This window comes from Solanum pennellii, chromosome 9 (genome assembly GCF_001406875.1).
Source record: "Solanum pennellii chromosome 9, SPENNV200".
NCBI classification, from domain to species: Eukaryota; Viridiplantae; Streptophyta; class Magnoliopsida; order Solanales; family Solanaceae; genus Solanum; species Solanum pennellii.
Window position 1 is genome coordinate 11,478,696 of NC_028645.1, and position 16,254 is coordinate 11,494,949.

Consider the following 16,254-nt stretch of genomic DNA (forward strand, 5'->3'; position numbering starts at 1 on the left):
AGTTGATAGGTTTAGGCCATGCGGTGCCATCCATCTCATACAGGACCAAAGCACCTCCAGATAATACTTTACGAACGATGTAGGGTCCCTACCGATTCGGTGCGAATTTTCCTTTGTATTCATCTTGATGAGGAAAAATGTGCTTAAGGACCAACTGACCAACTTCGAAAACTCTGACTCTTACTCTCTTATGAAAAGCACGAATCATTCTCTGTCGATACAACTGACAATGACAAATAGAAACCATTATCTTTTCGTCGATCAAAGTTAACTGATCGATTTTCTTTCTAAGCCATTCAGCATTATTCAACTCAGCTTCTTGGATGATTCTCAATGACTAAATCTCAACTTTAGCCGGTATGACTGCTACTGTTTTGTATACTAGCAGATATGGCGTCGCTCCAGTCGACGTTCTGACAGTCGTCCGATAACCCAATAAAGCATATGTCAACATCTCATGCCAACCTCGGTGCTTTTCAATCATTTTCCTCAGAATCTTCTTGATATTCTTATTGGCGTCTTCTACGACTCCATTCATTTGAGGACGATAAGTAGTAGAATTCCGGTGCGTGATCTTAAATTGCTCACATATATCTCTCGTCAAGTGACTATTAAGATTCGTACCATTATCAGTAATGATCGATTCTGGTACCCCGAACCTGCATATCAAATTGTTGCAAACAAAATCAGCCACAACTTTCTTGGTTACCAACTTGTAAGAAGCTTCTTCCACCCACTTGGTGAAGTAATCAACGACAACCAAAATGAATCTGTATCCATTAGAAGCGACTGGCTCTATCAGACCGATGACATTCATACCCCAAGCTACAAATGGCCAAGGTGAACTCATAGCATTGAGCTCGTGAGGCGGCACTCGGATCAAATCACCGTGCACTTGACATTTATTACACTTTTGCACAAACTTGCAGCACTCATTCTCCATAGTCATCAAGAAATAACCAGCTCGAAGGATCTTTCTTGCCAAAGTGAGTCCATTCATATGCGTGCCACAAACTCCTGCATGTATCTGTTCAATAAGCTTTCCAGCTTCAATAGCATCAACACATATGAGAAGACCTAAGTCTGGAGTCCTCCTATATAGGATTTCTCCACATAGAAAGAAATTGAGAGTCATACGACGTATCAAATTTTTCTGATTGGACGTAGCATCTTCGGGATAAGTTTCAGACTCCAAATACTTCTTTATATCAAAATACCAAGGCAAACTGTCTGGATATGCTTCAACATGGGAACAATGGACTGGATTTTCTTTCAACTCTATATCCAGAGGATCAATATAATTTGTATCCTGATGTTTAATCATCGAAGTGATGGTGGCAACAGCATCGGCCAATTCATTCTGTATTCTAGGAGTATGTCTGAACTCGATCTTACGAAATCTTTTGCACAACTTCTGCACATACTGTACGTAAGGTATAATCTTTGGGTTCTTCACATCCCGTTCTCTTTGAACTTGATGAATCAAAAGATCTGAATATCCAATAACCAACAACTCGTAGACATTCATGTCGATGACCATTTTCAAACCAAGATTACAAGCTTCATATTCAGCCATGTTGTTCGTGCAATTAAATTGGAGCTTAGCTGTCATGGGGTGATGATTCCCAAATTCTTCACCCACAAATGACACTTTTTCATCGTGAAAATAAGTCTTAAGCGGTTTATACTCTTCATCGATAGGATTTTCTGCGAGATGATCAGTTAAAGCCTGTGCTTTTATCGCATTTTGAGTCACATACACAATATCAAACTTACTCAACAGCATTTGCCATTTATCTAACTTTCTGGTCGGCATCGCCTTCTGGAAAATATACTTCAATGTATCCATTATGGAAATGAGATATTTGGTATATGAAGACAAATAATGTCTCAACTTCTGGGCAAGCCAAGTCAAAGCACAACATGTTCTCTCCAACAGAGTGTATCGAGACTCGTATGGAGTAAACTTCTTGCTTATGTAATAGATAGCTCTTTCCTTCTTTCCTGTCTCGTCGTGTTGACCAAGTACGCATCCAAATGTACTATCTGAGACAGACAAATACAACAACAAAGGACTCCCTTCTCGTGGAGGAACCGATATCGGTGGATTTGACAAATAGTTCTTGATAGCATCGAAAGAAGTCTTACACTCTTCAGTTCACTTTGTCGGAGCATCCTTCTTCAACAGCGTGAAGATAGGCTCACACACCACGGTTGATTTAGCTACAAATCGGCTGATGTAGTTCAACCTCTGCAAGAAATTCATCACCTCCTTCTTAGTCTTCGGCGAAGGTAATTCTTGACTTGCTTTAATCTTGGAAGGATAGAGTTCAATACCTCTTCTGATGACTATAAGTCCCGACAACTTGCCGGCTGGCACTCCAAAAGAACATTTAGCGGGATTCAACTTCAACTTATACCGACGCAGATGATCCAAAAACTTCCTCAAATGTGTTAAGTGGTCCGAACTCTCAGGGGACTTGATTATGATGTCATCCACATACACCTCAATCTCCTTATGAATCATGTAATGAAATATGGTTGTCATATTCCTCATATAGGTAGCACCGATATTTTTGAGGCCAAATGACATCACTCTGTAATGATATACACCCCAAGGTGTAATAAATCTTTCTTTTTTGCATCTTCCTCATCCATCAGAATCTGGTGGTAACCTGCGTAACAATTAACAAATGACTACATTTCATGCTTAGCACAATTATCAATCAAAATATTAATATTCAGCAACGGAAAATTATCCTTCGGGCTAGCTTTGTTGAGGTCTCTATAGTTGATAGAAATCCTGATTTTCTCGTCTTTTTTGGCGATCGGAACAACATTGGCCAACCAAGTTGCATATTGTGTCACTTCCACCAATTGGGACTCTATCTGCTTGGTGATATCTTCTTTAATCTTTAAACTCAGTTCAGGCTTGAATTTGTGAGTTTTTCGTTTCACCGGATCGAACCCCGGGTTAATCGGTAGTTTATGAAATACAACATCGGTACTCAGCCCTTGCATGTCACCGACTTCCCAGACGAAGACATCAATATATTCAGCAAGAAAATGAATTAGGCAGTTTCTTTGAGTTTCATTTAAGTGGATGCTGATCTTAACCTCTTTAACACATTTTGGGTCTCCCAGATTTACCGTTTCCGTTTCCTCTAGATTCGGCTTATGCTGGTTTTCAAACTACCGAAATTCCTTGGCGACATACTTTGGTTCCTCACATTCTTCTTCGTAATCATCAAACTCGTCATCACCTACCTTATTTTGTTCATTCAGCTCGTGACATGACATGACATTGGCAGGTTTAAAAATTACATTACTGAAACCATAAATAAACAAAGTTGGAAAATCAAATTATAACAAACGACTAAATAAATAAATTTAGAAACAAAGAGGCTTTCATTCAAATTTTAAAACAATGCTTACTTTGGCCATGGCATAGGTCCATATTGCCTTCTGTGAACATCATGACGGAAATTTGAAAACTCAAACAGCTAAGAAAATGCAAAATGGTGGGTCTCGGGCCTCTTCTGAACTACCACTGATTTTAATATACATGAAACGATGCCCTTCTACTGGGGAGTTCAAGGGATCAAGATGGGCGTGGAGGTCCAATTCTGCAGCATCTCTCCTGGCTCAGCATCGGGGATACTAGCTAGCTCGACCTCTTTTTCAATAACAGCAGCGATCTCCTCGAAGAGGTCACAGATTCCTTCCCCAAGGTCTTGATGCTCAGCATACTCCCGAACTGGGAAGGATTGATATAGATGTGGGATTAGCTTAGCCAATGCTTGATCATTTTTCTTCTTCGTCTTTATATCATCATCTGTGGGGACGTATCCAAACCATATTTGGCTACTTTAATAAGGACCGAAATAGGCTCAATAATTCCTAGGAAATTTCTCCCCAATCCGAAACCTGGTTCAAAACCATTCTGCAACATCACAGTGGCTATCATCTTGTACATGGCAGACATGGGAGTTTGTGGGGCCAAGTCTTTACCGGTGGCATTTACCAGCTCCACCGTGTAAAAATATGTACCTCGCGATACTTCATCAATGATTGGCGCCATGAATAAACAGCTCTTCGTTCTTCTAAATGAGCTTCATCATCTGATGCAGAGTAGAATGGACAACTCCAGCCATATGGATGAAAGGCCTTCCCAGAAGAAGGTTATAGCTGGTATCGATATCCAATACTTGAACCTGTGCACCAAATTCTGCTGGACCCATTGGATGATCAGATTCACCACTCCCAACATATCTCTCTGAACCCCATAAAAGCCTCATTCATTGACTTGGTTTTGTTCCATCTTCCCAAGGTCGAACTTCAACTGCCTTAGCTTTGATAATGGGCAGATGTTCAGACCAGATCTATCATCTACTAAGACGCGATTGATAACCTTTTCGCAATAAACAACAGTGATGTGAAACGCCTCGTTGTGCAACCTCCCTTCAAAAGGCAACTCATCGTCACAAAAGCTGATTCGATGCCCTCGAATAACCTAGTGAATCATAGTGGCCACGTCATTGCTTCTTTTGCCCGCGGGTACATACGTATCATTGAGAGCCTTCATCAAAGCCTGCTTGTGTGATTGAGAACTCATCAGTATGGCCCATACAGAAATCTGGGCTGGAGTCTTCTACAAATGATTGACAATTGAATAATCTTTTGGTTGCATTCTCCTCAAGAATTCCTCTGCCTCACCTTCACTTATTGGCCTTTTAGCCTGATCCTTCTTTTGAGCTTCGAGAGCAAGCTCGTCAAGAGTGTAACATATTCCGGATCTGGTCATGCCTTGTGCAGCAGCAGTTTCAATAATGAACTTATGCTGGATGAGAGTTTTTGATGGCACCAAAGCAATAGCCTTTGCGGGTTTCAAAATAACAAACTCTTTCTTCACTTTGATGCTCAAAAAAGCTACAGCCTTTTCCAAATCATCGTGAACGATTGGAGTAATCATTTTCATTCCACACCAGTCATTGTCTGTCTTGATCATATTAACATTGCCACCCCCATGATTTGGAAACGGGTTGGTGTTGACATTTGGTGACGCTGGTTGGAGAGAGACTACCTCTTGGTCAATCAAATCCTGAATTTTGTGCTTGAGGTTGATACAATCCTCAGTATCATGCCCAACACTGTTGGAATGATAAGCACATCTCTGATCAGGTCTGTAGAATTTTGAATTGACATCCACGGGTTTGGGCCCCACAGGGTGGATGTATCCGGCTGCAGCTTGTCGCTCATACAGCTTTGTTCGTCTTTCAGCGAGCACAGTGAAGTTACTTGAAGGCTTCTTCTCGAATCTGGGTCGGGGAAGGTCATAACTGCCTTGTTGGGGAGGAGGTACCTGTTGATAAATTCTGGTATTGGATGGGGAGCTTGGCTTCTGGGATATGGAATTGTTTGGTTGTTTGGTGATGGATCTTGGTAGTTCGGGTGGGGATTTTTATATGGTGGAGCTTGTACTTGATACACAGGAGGGGGTGCTCGATAGCTTGACTGCACGTTAGCACAGTTGGGAGCAGCACCTTGGTAGGGATATGGAATTTGGTAGGGTAGAGGATGATTTGGGTAAATGGGAGTTGGATTTTGGTAATTCAGGGGTGGATTTTGGTATAGTGGAGCTTGGACGCTTGGATAAGTGGCGATAGCATTCTGATAAATTGGAGGATTATTGGGATGACTAGCTTGCGCGTAGCAAGCTTGGTAAGAATTTTGGGAAGGCCTGCAACAACCTTGGGAATATGACGAGCTGCTGGGGTTTTTCTTTCCCCCATATGAAACATCAGCTATTTCTTCTATTTTCTTTTTCAACAACCCTGAAGATCTAGGCGATTCGACTACACGGGCTATCTTTTATGATTTAAAACCGTCCTCTATAGTCTCACCAATCTTTACTATCTCGGCAAACTTTGCTCCAACGAGCAACACAATTCTATCATAATATTCAGGCTCTTGCACGTGCACGAATACTTCAACGATTTCTTTCTCAGACATGGGCGGTCTCACCCTTGCCGCTTATTTTCTCTACCTATAGGCAAACTCCCTATAGCTCTCGATTGATTTTTGCTTCATCTTCACCAAAGAGAATCGGTCAGGAACAATTTCTACGTTGTAAGAAAATCGATCGATAAAATCTTTGGCCAATACATTCCAGCTGAGCCATTGCCTGGTTTCATGCGTGGTGAACCATTCGAGAGCTTCTATACACAGGATTCGGCTGAAGAGCCGCATTAATAGAGCTGCATCCCTACCAACTCCAACGAGCTGGTCGCAGTAGGCTCTCTAATGAGCCACAGGGTTGCCCACTCCTCCAAAGGTGTCAAACTTTGAGATTTTGAATCCTTCCGGAAGGTTCCAATTTGGATGAATGCAAAAGTCTTCATAACTAAGCCCGGCGATATCAGGGACGCATTAAAGCTCTTTCATGGCTTTCTTAGTCTCTTCCTTTATGTCGACCTTTACCTCTTCCTTTGCCCTATACTCCTTTTCCTGTTTCTCGTAATGGTCCAATCAGAACTGTGCACATCATGCTCGGCAGAGACAGAAATTTGGAAAGTGGCTCTTTTTGGTAAGGATGGAGCTACAGAGGGACTCTGAGCATTTTGAGCAGTTTGATAATTTTGTGGGTACGTTTGAGGATTTGTATTCTGATTTAAGAGGTGGTGGGGTGTTTTTGGATTAAAATTATTTTGATTTGGATTTTGTTTTTGATTTTGTGGTGGAGGAGCAGTTTGATGGTGGGTATTTTGAGGATGGGATGGAATTTGGGGATGGCTGTTTTGAGGAGGAGGTGGAGTTTGGTAAGATGCGGAAGCATATTGGGGATTTTGTATAGTCAGATCTATAACCGACATATTCTGAGTAGGTGTAGATGGCTGGTTCTGAGCTTGATCCATATTTGAAGAAGGGAAGTAGATTAGAGGTTTCTTATCAGCAACATTAGCGGCAAAACCTGGCGGAGGCAGATCCTGTCTCCTTTGCATTTCCACCCTTATCTCTGTAGTTTGCTGCATCAGCTACATAATCAACTCATTATAGTCCTCTACGGTGGGTTGAGCCACCACAACATCAGTAAGACTCACTTCTTCGTTATTATCCACCAAAACTGTCTCTCCTTTGTCTGAGCTTTGTCTAGGGAAGGAATCTGAGGGGCCTTTTGATCTGGTGAAATGAGGATGATCTGCCAACTTTTTATCGACACAGCTCAGTTTCAAAATACATGAAAAGGAAAACAACTCAAAGGCAGATTTGTCAGTGCAGATTCAGAGTACAAAATCATAATATCACACAGAGAGCAGATAAACACACAAGTTGCTTTGTTTAAGAATATTTTCAACCCACGAGTGAGGACAGAAATACATTTTAACAAGAAGGAGTTTGCTTGTTTTAGTTTGACTCTGTCTCAGAAAGGCTAAATCACGTTGAGCTAAGGTCTTCTTGCAGCTGCCCTTTGACGTCCGTTGATCTGGGCTTCGTATCTTCTCGTAACATGAAGGAGAGAATGAAAAGTTTTAAATATAGGGGTCGGGCCTGGGAAGGTTGCCTACGTATCTCACAAGGAGAATTCAGGCCCAGTGTAGTTCGAGTACAAAAGACAATACTTTCATTTATTCATTCGTTGGGATTAACAGGAAATGGAAAAACAATCAAAGCTTTAAACATAAGTCAATGACTGCATCTCAGTCATTTTCTTATCTTCGTCATCTTCATCTTAGCCACGGGGAACAGTCTCAACTTGAATCTTTCCCATTCTGATGAGAGATTTGAGGTCATGGTGGAACTCAAGACACTTTTCAATGTTATGGTCTATGGCGTGATGATCATAGGGACAACACTTTCGGATTTCGTGCTGAAGAGGATATTGCATGTCCACATTCTTGTAGTAATGGGTAAAGGCGCTATTCTGAACCAAATCTGAGTAGATTTCCCTCATTGTTTTATTGAAAGGTGTGAATGAGCAATGAAAGAATCTGGTTCCTTCAGTGACCGATATGTCAGGACGTGGTTCATCACATGCAAAGATGACGCCGTCACCCCAAGTTTTAGGAGTACTATCCGTACTGAATGAATAACGGACTGCATTTTTGAACCCAATACACTGCTCTATTGAATGCCCTTTCTCCCTGCGATGACATTAGCACGTTTTGCGGAGATCTCGTAATCCCGCCTAGGAAGGACGCTTTCTTAACGGGCCCGAGGAGGACCCTAGATCGATAGTGTTCAAAATGAAAGTGCATTAGATGACCTTTATCTTCGTCCTGCCTTCCTACAGATATGCCTCGAGAGAAATTTTGTTGACTCCGTTTGCCAGACGTCCCTCGAAAGAAGGTGGGCGGGCAAGCAACTCCTCATAGCTTTCCTCTTCATAACATTCTTTGTTTATCTCCCGTTCGGGGCTTTCAGGAGGAAATAGTGATTCGTACAGACGCTTTCCGCGCTGCCTTTGGATCTCGACCTTCTCTTCTTCACTTGGTTTAGTTTGAATACCCTTTGCTTTGTGCATAGCGGCAATTTTTCCTTTCCTGAGATAGTAGAGTAATGTTTAGGATTTGGAGATGAGGTTTGTCTTCTGAGTGAGAAACTTAAGACTCAGAAAGCTTTGGTCGGACATTGTAATAGCGACTTCTGTACATTAGGAAATTTCTGGAAAGGAGTGGATTTTCGATATCCTCATTCATAGCAACATAACACATAAGCAATTAATAACACATATATCGCGTCCTAACATATATGGAGGGACCCTTTTGTGCCAAGGGTAGGCCTAGCGCATTTGAATGATGTACGCGTGAATTGAACAAAACAAACAATTCCTCCAAAAATGAGCTTCACAAGTGAATAATAATATTCACAGAAGGGAAAATAACGGATAAAACATTAAAGAAAAACCCACGCAGGGGTCACTTAAAAGTGCAATAAAGGTAGGGCCACGCAGGGGCTAAAATGAGAAATACATATAGAAAAACCCGCGCAGGGGCGAAATCCACTATGTCTCTCCAGATGGTCCTGCTCCGTCGCCGTCCCCCTAAGTCTTGTATTGCTGAAACATATATCTAAACATCAGCAAGAATCCTTCACCAAGGCGTCCTTTGTATTCCAAGCTTTCGTATCACATCCTCTCGATTTTCTCCTTGACCCAGGTATCAAAATCATCACAACCACGCCTTAGTCTTTCCACCTCTTGGGTTTCCTTCTCAAGAGTATCTTGGTTCTCACTAAACTTAGCGTACACTTCTTAGGCATCTTTCTTTACCTCTTGTAGCTCGGCCAATGCTTTGGCTTCTTTGTCCGTTACGCTGCGAAAGTTGCGCGGGGTTTGGGAGTAGACATTTTGTATGTCCTTCTTCAGCTATTCTTTGTAACCCTTATCATATCCAACATTGAATCGGTCAAGGGCGATGGTGTATTTATCCATACGCTTAGCACTTTTCCATTCTCTGAATATTTTAGACGCGTCGTGTACTCTATCATCTCCAATATCGTATACATAAGCGCCATAGTACACCTCATTGGGTATAATTTGTCTTCTCCCAAACTGTCGCAAGACTCGAAAGGGTACATAAGGGCGAATTCTCTGAATACCTGGTAGAGGAAACGCAACCTGTCCGTGGCTCTCCACGATGAATTCCTTGGAGATGAAGCGGTCAAGCATCCATTGGAGATCCTCTTCTCACAATTCGGAGAAAATCTGAGCCCATCTCCCCCTTGTTATCGAATTATCCATATTTGCCCAGTACAACATGTCATTCAAATATTTAAGGGTGTTCTTGTTGTTAAGAGTATGCAGCTCCCAAGTCCCAGCACCCTTTTCTAAATGGCTGAGGATCCACCACTGAAGGAGCAAGTTGCATCCTTGGAAGTATCAGTGCCCCTCTTTGCATTTTCCCAGGGCTCGATACATATCGGACAAGATGTCTGGAGCTATAGGGTAGTACTTTGTTTTCCCTTGGTTCTCATACCCTTTGAACAAAGTATGCGCGAGTGTTATAACTCGCGTATTGATCCTCAGACTTGGACCATGTGGAAATACCATTGTTCCCAATAACGCTACAACAAATGCTAATGGATGAATTTCATTCCATTCTCTGTAGGAGATCTTGAACTCTAGGTTGTAAGTGGTGTAGAAGCTTGCATGTCCAAATTAGATATAAAGATCTCTGAATTCTACGTGGGATTCTTGGTACCAGTCCAGTCAGCAATATTTTCTATAGAAAGCTTATTAGGGATAAAGATGTCTTTTGTTTTCTCGCTTTCCTTTCTATCCTAGTGCCTACCGTGTCTATGCAGTCTCGGATTTTCCTCTAAAGTCGGTGTAATTTCGGAGGTTCCTAATCGGAACACCATTCGTTGGCTATCCCAATATTCCGTAAGGACCTCAACCAGTTCCGGCCAACCGTTCATGTTGATCAATTATGTCAGAGCACCTACATATTTGTTGAGGGTTCTTCTATGATCCCCGTCCAAATTATTATACCACATCGTGAGTTGAGGTGGCGCTGATACGACCATGTTGAACTTTAGAAAATGGTCCATATCCACAAAACAGAAACTAGTTAATTTTATCCACCCCCAAATTGGTTTTGACACATACATCATTCAAATGTCAAATAAAATGATGTCTCGTTACATCGGAGATCTTAGACACGATTTTGGCGTTTTCTAATAAATGGACTTAATACACTTTGGGTATTAAGCCGTCTTAGACTAATGCTTAATTTTGGTTTTGGTTTCGCTCTAGCCTAGGCTTACTAGAATAAGTTTCAAGTTGACGGTTACCCGAGTCGGACAAACATCGGGGTGAAGCTACCAAACAATGTCGGATGACCGCATTCCAACTATTTGTTTGATACTTCCAAATGAATTTTTTTGTGTATTTCTGAAAGAAGCCGTGGAAAGCCACGTAACTTCCGTTTCCTAATGCAAACTACTTGCCATTTGGTGGAAATATGCCATTAAAAAAAGCAACAGTTATAATAATAAAGTAAATAAATAAGCAATTATATCCAAATAATGTTAGTCTTAAGGTTAGAATCCTCAAAAATTCCCCAGCGGAGTCACCATTTCTGTTTTATAAAAAAATATTTTTCAAGAATTTTCGACTTCTTAGAGTCGCCACTTAATTTTTGAAGAAAAAACAAGTTCCCAAAAGATTTAAACAGATAAAATCATTTGAAAACATTTAGGGGTTCGGGGATTAATATTGTATATTAGGAAGGTGTTTAAGGCACCTAAAATACCTGTTAAGTACGATTATCCAACAACTAACTGATTTGTCTTAACTTATAAAATTTATTGGAAATTGTTTGAAAATGAATTTCTTAGATTTTATTTAAACTAAACTTATAAATTTTAAAAATAATTTAAACTTAATTTGATTTTTAAAATTACTTAAAATATTATGGCGTATTACGAGGATTTGGAGTTCGCTAACTTTAAACTAGCGACAAATAAACGCAAACAAATAGACAACAAGGCAAGAGAGAGAGAGAGTCGTTGGTTCCAAACCGGGTTCTGTTCGCCTGGACCGGTATTTGGACCCATTTTCTTTTGGATTTTTAACCCACTTTCTTTTTACCTGTCCTAGGCTAACAAAATAAAATAAATATAGTTTACAAGGATTTGGGCCTAAACTAACAAAATACGACATATAATAAATACAAAAATATGGGCTTTTGGCCACAAAACTTAAACTCTTCAATCGGCTTCAAATTCTCCGGTTTAGGGGGGACCTGTTCGTCGTTTTGGAGTAGGAGACTCGATAGCATAGCTTGAGCCTTGATGGATCTCTCGAAAATGCAAAGGGAGATGACAGTAACTCGAAATGGATTTTTACATGCAAAGAAAGGAAAAGATGAGAATTAATACAGAAAAAAGGGAAAATGGATGGAACATTTTTTTATTATTAGCAATCCAAAACAAATAGGCATCCGAATGACTTAGATCACATTTTATGCTCATTTAAGGAGACCAAGAGATAAATAATAGGAAGGAGCTGATCACCTTTGCAATTAATACACTCACCTAATTGCTCACAGTAGGCCACAAAGAAACCAAATTGATGAAACTAAACACTCTTAAATTATACGAGAATAAAACTATTGATTCCTCAATAATCACCCTCGTTCTAAATTTAAAGGCATGAATAGTCATACAGCCATCACTCACAAGTAAAGGAAAGGAGTAAAATTAGAGAGCAGGGTATTAAAATATAAACTCATTAGGGAATCATATGGTAGCTGATCCAAATATTAGAATTTAATTCCAAATTCCAATTGTCGAGGTGATTTTATTAGCGTGATACGAATAAGAGTCGACATTTTAGGAAAAGAAAAAAAAAACTAGACGGAAGACTCCAAAGATCGAAGAAATGGAAACTCAACTTTAGGAACACCGCAACAATCAAACCCCACCCTTACTTGACTTAGAAACCCACACTGAAACTCCTAAAAAACAAATCTCCCGACTATCTAACCAACTAAACAAATTACAAAAAAAAACCATGAAATAAAATCACGGGGAAGAATGTAGCATAGAGTGTATTCACAACGCTAGAATCTAGGTATGAACAAATCTTGTAAAAAATTAGCGAGTTGAGAATTGACAGATAAAAAACAAATTGTACCGAATCGAAGCCTAACCAAATATTTCAATCGCCACAGTGCACTTCTTATATACACTTTTTTTAAAAAAATCTACATGGATTACGGCATCCAAGAGAAGCTGGCCAGCACGATTAAACAACAAAGACAAAATGATAAACATGATATTGGAGACTCCCTAAAGAAATGTCAACACAAATTACGCGATCAAATTTCGCAAAAAGGAATGGAACAATAAGACAGGGCGAAATAGACATGCATAAGTAAAAAAAATCATGTATTTAGAGGATAATGGCAGCAACAACTAGAACAAAACTAATATGGACTAAATCGAGCATAACACAACACGCAACAATCATGCAATTGGTTTTCAAGCCTTTGTCTTACTCCTTAAGAGCAAAACAGTGTCAACAGTGGTAAAAAAAAAGAAAGAGATTTTGAAGTTCAAAACCGGTAAACTACGAGAAGAGGTTCGACATAACTAAACAAACATACAAGGATACAGAGGAAAATCACGGTAAAACTCAAATGCGAAAGATAAAGAGACAAACATTGAACATAAACTCATGAAGAAACTTTAGCTCGACATTGCGAATAACTCGATGAAAAAACTAAAGCTATACATCATATCAAAAATTATAAGCTTAGCAGGAACCAACAACAGCCAAAAACACTCTCCATAATCAGAATGTTGTTCCAAGCTAAACAAAAAGGCGGAAAGAGCGTGGTAAAGGGATATTACCTTTCGATGGGCAGCGAACAAGACTTAGATAAGCTGGAGCGCCTGACTTCCACCACCGGCTCAAAACTTCATGAGCAGGAGAAGAACACGCAAACTAGAGAACGGAATTGAATTAGCGATTAACTCTGTTATTTGTTCTCGATTGCAGTGCTCTCCAGTCCCGATACTTATTTGTTTTCTTTTCTGTTCTCTAAACTATCCCTCCATCCACCTAACTTTTCACCCACATTTTCTTTTTTCAACTCACTGTTCTTATATATTTTCCCATTTTCTCTCACGTTCTTCACATTCAATATCGCCTATCTAGAAAAAAAACCCACCAAATAAAGAGGAAGATGGGGAATTTATAGAAGAAAATCTAGGTCAGACTTGGGGGGAATTTTTTTGGGAGGGATTTTTTGAGAGATTTTCAAAATTTGAAGTTCCAATTCTAAAGAGATAAGGTGCCAGCTCAAAATTGGTACCATCCTCAACGGCATTGAAAGGTTGGCCATTGGATTAGAAACCAAGGACGCATAGGCATGAGATTTCAACACCTAGACTATTCCCGTACGAAAAGGATAAAGGAGAGAGGCAGAAGACGACACAACAAAAGTTGTTGGACTCGGGTCGCGATTTTCTCCAGCGTTATAGCAATTCGGGTCGCTGCAATCTATGGAGAAGAAGAAAGAATGCGTATAGGGTCTGGGGATGGGTCTATTGGGTATTGAATTAGGATTGGATCGGGTCGAGGGAAACAAAGGGGAAATTGGGATGGGCTGCCAGATGAAGGGAAAAGAAAATGGTGGGCTTGGGAATTATGGTGGGCTGCATTTAGGAATATTGGGTCAAAATTGTATTAAAAAAATGGCCCAAATTGATTTGTCCAAATGACTTAAAATGTTCGGGCAACAAGACAAAAGAGATTAATATCAATTAATTAAATAAACTTCTTAATTTTAGCAAAATAAAATAATCGACGTAATTTAAAATAATTAAAAAAATGTAAACTACTACATAACTAATTAGTAAAATATTCAACAAAATTTTAAATTTTTTAGACGATTTTCACATATTTATAAAATTTATTTGCATATTTTCCAATATTTATAAAAAATGTATTTGAAAGTATATTTGAATTTTCATGAAATATTGATTATTTTAAATTGCTTGGAACTTAAGAAGCTAGTGAATTAATTGATATCGGGGAGGGTCGAAATTGGGTGTCAACAATTGTTAGACTCGAGCGAACCCTTGGCCTGGATTACTTAACTCAGCGGAAGACTTAACTCAATAAAAAAGTCATTTAATAACTACTAGAATAATAAGTTGGACGAAATGACACTCAAGACTCATAACAAAATATCAGCACTACACAGATAGAGACTCAAAACTAACTATCTGACTGTGTATGAAGCCTCTATAATACTAAGTTGGATGTTGGGACAGACCCCACAACATCGTATAAAGGAAAGACTAAAAAGCAAATAAAAATTTCCTCCCGAATGCAAGGAGGCTCACCACTGACTCCGAGTGCTCAACTGGATCAATGAAGCACTGGATGATGATGATCTTGGTTACATGTGTATGCATGATAAGATGATGCAGGTCAACTGACATCAGTACATTAAATGTACGAGTATGCGAGTTGGAATGCTAACAACAACTTAATCTTGAAAAAGTGTAAGAAGGAACACTTACCTTAGCTCAGCTCAACTCATGGATAACTTGAATTAATATAAAGCAATGAAACGCATGCAATATATAAAAGCTTGTAAAACAATGAAAACACTTAGTTCGTTATAGAAAAATTCAATAACAAACTCAACTTTCTTTACATATTAAGTAATATAGTTTCAGTGGAAGATTCTCTAATCGACAACCATCACTATGAGCCTAAGTGATGGTACAACATCTTACTTCACATTGCAAGAGGACCATCCTATACCTTGCCGTTGTAGAACCTACACTACTAAGTATGACCCTTTTTATGTCCATATTGGCTACATGGTTTATGTGGTCTTGAGTTAATATGAACTCACGTCCCCACATCGGTTCTCAATACTGCTCCAAAAAATACTTAGCTCATACATTCTCAATACGTTCTTGGCGAATCCTTGACTTATGTCCCTTTCTTTATTCTTTTCTCTTTTCTCCAAGCCATAAGCGTAATTCTAACTTTTTCAAATTGATCTAAGACTTGTTTTTTACCCCAATACACTCCTAAGAATGAAAAAGAAAATTAATTGAATAAAATACCAGTTTGCCCTTTCTTAAATCCGAATTTGGACTTTCCTCAATCCAACAACCCAACTTTCGAAAGGGATAACTCACTCACACGATATTGAAATCTTGAAAACATGGAGGCGTTGGAAAAGTCTTTCCAAAGGCTTCCCAACCAAATAAAGAACTACCTCTAACTCATCATGATTTAGAAGTTATGGCCATTTGAAAATGACCAAAACTCACTTTCTTAACTTAGTCAAATTTTCAAGATTTTCCCTTTTCTTTACAAAAAAGATTATTTTTAGTTTCTTAGCTATTTCAAATTACGAGATATTACATAATAAGACTAGGTTTTAGCCTTCTAGTCTTCTATTCCTTCATTGCTCTTGGGCTTTGATCCTCAAGGTAATGAGTTCTATTTACCCATTGAGAACTAAAAATTTCTCAAATTTCCAAATTCAATTTCATCTATCTGATTATGTTTTCATTCAATTCTACATTAGCTCTAATTGTATTGATTCAATTATTTGAATTTGATCTTAATATGATTATTTTGACTATATCACATGCTTTCTAGTTGATTTCACATGAACCCATGCATTATTCATGATTATGAACTCTTAAGGACATGAACTTATGAAAAAGTTATGAATATATGAATGATATTTGGATGAAAGTTATGCATGATTTATG

At 39.2% G+C, this 16,254-nt stretch overlaps 1 pseudogene; it reads right to left on the bottom strand.

The window, feature by feature from the left end:
- Positions 1 to 7,701: 7,701 nt before the first annotated feature.
- Positions 7,702 to 8,521, bottom strand: LOC107031001 (annotated as a pseudogene).
- Positions 8,522 to 16,254: the final 7,733 nt, after the last annotated feature.